Here is a 6179-nt window from a genome sequence, read left to right as displayed (position 1 = left end):
ATGTAGGCAAAAGAAAGCCACACGACTTTGTCCGTTTATGCGTAAAATTTTTTTCGGCAGGTAGCAGTACCATGTTTTCCATTACTCTACTCATTAACATTTCATTGTATAAGGAAATACAGAAGGGCACGAAGGATCTTGAGAAGTTCTGAAAAAGTGATTTGTCTTCTTTCTTTCTCAACTTGGCCCATTGCTCCCGAGAGGGCTCAAGTAACTAATCTTAAATCACAGGAATGAAACTCAGCGAGTATGAAAAATACGGTACAAGTAATTTTCTGGGAAAGAAAGCTCGTACATATAAAACTGTTCTTCAGTTTCTATGTAATGCTTCACGAGGTACCGCAGTGCAATCAAATTACTTCTACATCGGCAATGAACCACCTTGGATATTTCGCAGAACATCGAAAGCGTGAATAAATGTTGCAAAGTGAGGGAGTATGTCCGCCTTCACGTCGAGAAGGTCACATATTATGTGGAAAGGAAAGCTAACAAGACCTTCTCTTTTCATTTCCCTCACGCACGTAAGATGCAAGTGTTCCGTCGAATACACATGGAAGTAATCTTGCTCCCGTTACGCGGCTTGTTCGCGTCCAGGCTAAATTAAAGTTGCTGATGCCCTTCATTCTCTTCTTTGTGACTTTTCGTTGCGAACGCAACGTAAATTAAGCGCATTCTTGTACCATACGCGGTGAACCCCGCACGCATTCAAAATGTAAACGTTCCATTGAATACACATGGGAGTAATCTTGTGCCCGTTACGTCGTTTGGTAGCGTCCAGGCTAAATTAAGGATGCTGATGCGCTTCACTGTCTTCTTTATGACTTTTCATTGCGAACGCAACGTAAATTAAGTGCATTCTTGTACCATACGGCGTGAACCCTACTTATTTCTATGTTGCCCTTATCGGGCGCACATAATCATTTCTGTAAATGCGAGTGGTAAAGTGCACTTTACGAGATACAAGAGACATTGTTTGACTTCGATAAGATGAAGGAAAAAGTAACGCTGTTAAACTGAAAGGTCGTGTTGCGCGGAAATGCTTTCAAGACGACATTCACGGATTTATTATTCAAAGGCAGTGTTCCTTTCATTTTCTTGTAAGCATCGCTCGTCTTTCTTTCTTTTCTTTTTTTGCACTTAGTCACACCCGTTTAACATGCCTCGCGAAGAATGCTAAAACAACCGGAAAATCAGTGCCTTTACCGAGTGTTTTTTTTTCTTTCTCTCCAGCGCACCTTGCTTGCGACCCTGCGCCCTGATCTTTCTCCGCGACTCCATTATCGCCTCCCCTTATTTGCAATGAACTGCTTGGTTTAGAAATTTCATTTGCAGATTATGTTCTTCTTCCGTTTCTCTCTACTCTCGCGGTTCGTTTTCGCTGCTCTCGTATGTGTGCTTTCTCGACTCGCCACTTTGGTATTTCTCATTACTATAACTATAATTTTCTTTAGGCATTCTCATTGGGGTTTACCTATCGCTATTCGCTTTTTCTATAAGAAATTGGGCAAACTATGGTGATATCAAAATAACCGGTGAAACATTTTTCACTGGGCTATAATAGACTACCCCTAGATAAGATTTCCAACTCTCTAGTGGACGAAGCCGAAAGGAATGGGCCTTGGGACAGCGGAAGCAGTTTTTTTTACTCCTACCATGTCCGGATTTAAAAGAGAGATGCAGAAGTTGCCTGTCTAACACGGCTACCAATGCAGATAGAGCCAACGCGAACGGTTATGGCCTACAACAGAACTTAAAACCACGACCAAAATGAAAACAATAATGCCTTTTTGTTCATGACAATGCAACAGACTACACGAGAGAAGGATATACAACGGGTCTCTTGGACATGATAAAGATAAAATCTTGATTATTGATTACTGCCCAGTAGAAAAAAAAATGTCGGCACTATTGGCGTTCCGACTGGGGCGAGTCGGACTCAGGACATTTGCTCAAAAGTGGGGCTGTGCCGCTAAATACGGCACGGTTGGCAACCTTATTCCTAGATCGACTGCGCACGAAATTTATTGTATCGCATGCCTTCAGTTCATTTGTTCTTCTTTTTTTTCGGTGCAGTCATCAGAAACGTCAGAGTTCCAGCGAAGCTTTCTGGAGAACAGTTGCTTCCGATGGTATATTGAGTAATGTAATATTATTTTTAGCAACAACATTGTCAAAACTCGCTGCGTCAGTTGCACTTCCATATTCAAGCATAAGTCTTTATGCTGTGATTTCAAAAAGTTGTTCGCTGTGTCATCAAAATAAAACGGCACTTAACATCACTTTGCCTCGAAATGAGCAAATGTTTGATATTCGATTCAGTATTTGCAGGTGTTATTTCTGGAATATTCATATTTTGTTGAATTCTATTGCAACACCCCGACATTTTTAGGGAACGCAGAGCTTGATTGGTATTTGGTGTTGTTAGTGAGATTGGTAGTTATATTGGTAGTTATATTGGTCCTGTGCAACAATGTATGAAGGCTTATGGTCTGCATTGTGAACTGAAATTGAACTGAGCTGGGTGTTTCGACCCAGTGTTGCATTTAGTATGTGGAGTAATCTGTACCATTAGATCAGACTACAATGGGCATATAGAGATTCAGTTAGTGGCATCGACCAACATCAAGTGAACTCTCAGTGGTGCAGTTATCTTTATTGGATTCAATGTCATTTTTCCATCATTTACCTTATCTATCTATCTATCTATCTATCTATCTATCTATCTATCTATCTATCTATCTATCTATCTATCTATCTATCTATCTATTTATTTATTTATTTATTTATTTATTTATTTATTTATTTTATAACATCGAGAAGCAGAGGTACTCTGTCACAATGCCTACACAGCAACCCGTGTGTATCGAAACGCAACAAAAGCTCTTTTCTGTGGCCACATGCTCTAATCGGGCTGATGTGTTACGAAGAACTTCCTTGAATAGTCTGTTACTGTTTCACGTTGACTTCACCTGTAAACAATAAGCAAATGCTACACTAACTCTAACCACCTCAATTAACTAACTCAACTGTGTACCGTAGCATTTCAGCCTGCCCCATTGAAAGCAACGGGGCGCTACATCTAATGATCATAGCACTTGTGTCATATCCATTTGAAGAGAATTGTGTGGATGACACCATTTACCAGATATGCAAAGTCATACTTGCGGTAAAAATGCTCTGTCGGTCCTCGCACTTTCTTAAAAAAACGCCGTTTTAGGCATTGAAACCCAGAAGTAACTGGAACGCCAATGCATTTATTCGGAAAGTTCGGGAATTAATATCTCGAAATTGGTGTCATCCTGAGAATTCGTTCCAAGTAGATGCACTTTGCGAACTCTCCGGCTCGAATTCACAAATTGCAATGTGTACCACAATTAGGGCAATTAGTAAAGCTTAATTAGTGAATATTTGTTAATTATCTGATTATGCTTTTCAATTTTCTTGTGTAAGTAATGTCCGCATCTTTGAGTAGACCAGCTCATCAACTAGAATTGCGCTATCTGCCATAGGCAATTTTAAAACTTTTTTGAAAGTTTTCGCTGAAATACCCGGTATATCGGCCAAACTGTACTTTGCACTAATGATCCATTAAGGGAGCTCAACTTACCAATAAAAAATGGAACATGTTGGCCCTTGTCCTTTCGTTGTGCCTCGTGCGGCTGCGGGCTCCACTTCGGGGACACGCGTCCACTAGGTAAGGGTCAGGATTCCTTGAAACGTGGATTACTGGAAGCGTATTACATAACGAAAATTGTAATGCTTGTAGCAGTGTCCCCTCGGTTTATCGCACAATAACGAATAGCAATTTTTAGTTTGTCTATGCTGATTTTTGGATGTTGATGGCATGTCTTGTCGGTTTATACGAAGATTACGTAGTTTTTTGTACGTGGTGAGCATTTGATGGTTTGGGGGATGTCAATACTGCTTGTATAAAATAAAGTATGGGTTTTTTCTCTGTAATAACTTAACTTACAAGCTGGCGCTCTTTCGGTCTCTTCTTATTTTCGCTTAGGTTTCGTTCGCCCGAACCAAATTTCCAGCACGAACCAACCTGCCCAACACCACATCCTACTGTACTACGATGAAGTGGTTTGCACATGTTTGCATATGTTTTTATGGGTTAACCTTACAGGTAAACGAAAAAGGCGTCAAGGGATAAAAACAATTTCACTTGGTGTCTATTACGTCATTGGTCAAATGCTGATCTTTCTTGTATATACGCATTACATGTATGAATGTATAATTAACTAGTCGAACACTTTCAGCACAATTTCTTATCGATTCTTTTGTACGATGTGTCATGCGTAAAGTATTATTGGTCAGAATACGGGACTGGGTTCGTGCTGTCAATGCACGAATATTGTATCATTATTTGTCACATTAAGTATCTCCAAAGCAACGGCGAGATTGAAGCAGTCGCGGGCACTTCATCGCTAACTCCACTTCAAGTTTAGGACGTGGCGGCGTAATTGATTTTGCGAGAAAATGTTGACTCAAAGAAAATCGGGAATGTTTAGAGGCACGTCCCGGCAATATCGCACCTTTAATCTTGGAAGATCTGGGATTCTCCTGAGCTAAAAAGAAACGCAAAAACGAACTCTTTCTTAGAGCCGCTTAAACGCAAAAAGTGGGACGAGTGCAGCTTAGAGTGCGAAGTCCTGTCGACTCCTTTAAATCCTTTCCTTATCACTGTGAAAAATCCAACGCACGTGCCTCCTGCGACATTTCTCTGTGTGGAAAATCTTCAAAAAGTAAAACATAACTCCTACACATCGGCGCAGACGTGGGACAAATCATCGGGATTTACGCGAGAGAACCATCGCACTGAAAGACTTTGTGCTTCAGTTGTGGTCCATAAGATTGTTTCCACCATTCTCGCGAGTCTTTCAGCCTTGCGGTTTCTTATCACGTGCGTAGAAAACGGCCGGGTCTTTGTAAGGATCTGGTTACGCCACGCAAGCGCTTGTGAAAGCTTCAGTGGCAAGTGCACCTCCCAACTGGGCTTTGTTTACAAGCTTCGGACTTAGCGGCCAAACTACTGTAACAAAGAGATTATTTGTGAGGTAGTCTATTCTGCAGACCTCCATAAGGAATGGCAACTGCCTGTAAATGCGCAAAAGTAGTTTCCACTAAAACACTAAAAGCAAAGTTTAGTTTTTCCAACTTTTTCAATTAGCCTTACAAAAGAGGGTGTCGCTTTTTCACTTTGATGCAGATCCGATGTCGAGCACAAGAATAACCTACGGCTATTTAAGACCGCAACGCAAGTGATCAGCGAAATGTTGAAACGCGAGATTTTGAGAAATTCAGGCTCTTATCAGCTTCCTCGCAAACTATACATATTCCTTAGTTATTCAACGATATACGCGCGCGTTATCACTGCATTTCATTCCTTCATCGAATAGCCCAGGCAGGGCCAATTACTGCGTAAGAAAACAGAAGAAGGAACAGAAGAAAGGAAAGGCAGGAAAGTTAACTAAACGATCGTCCGGTTTGCAAGCCTGCACTGGGGAGAGGGAGTATAGGTATTAAGAGAGAGACAGACAGAGAGAAAGAGAGAGAGTACAGCTTCGCGCTCATTTGAAGGCGCGCAGCGAGTCTATAAATGGTTGCAAAGACTGGTCGACTTGAAATACTGCAATAACGCTTTCGTGGCTTTCTGTGTCATCGACACATAAGTCCATGACCCAAGGATCTTCATTGGCGAAAATGGTCTAGAGTCCAGCTGGTTCAATTCTGTCCGGAAAGCTTCACGCTTGACGTCGTATCTAGGCCACAGGCACAAGATGTGTTAATAGTTTCTCGAGTTCAACAATAGCCGCACGTGGGATTATTGTGATTCGCATTCCGATTCGGATTGAGTAGGCAATTATAATTGCCACGCTAAGCAAGAGGCGACAGTACAATGTCACCTCAGAGTGGTAAACTATTCATGACAGTTCTAGCTTTAGGGATAAATCTAGGGTACGAGGACGACATTTCAGGAGGTTGGGAGAAGACCAATATATATGTGTCACACCTTTAGCCACGAATGGAAGTTTTGCTGCAGGAGCGGTTCTGCATAAGGAAGTCGGAACTTGTCGGACTCCTACATAGGCGGACCAGGTTGACAACTGCGCCTGAAGAGCTCGTAGATGAGACTGAACCATCGGTGCCCGTATGTTCCACATTCGTTGATT

The sequence above is a fragment of the Dermacentor variabilis genome, chromosome 5, assembly GCF_050947875.1.
Source record: "Dermacentor variabilis isolate Ectoservices chromosome 5, ASM5094787v1, whole genome shotgun sequence".
NCBI classification, from domain to species: Eukaryota; Metazoa; Arthropoda; class Arachnida; order Ixodida; family Ixodidae; genus Dermacentor; species Dermacentor variabilis.
Note: the sequence above shows the minus strand (reverse complement) of the source record.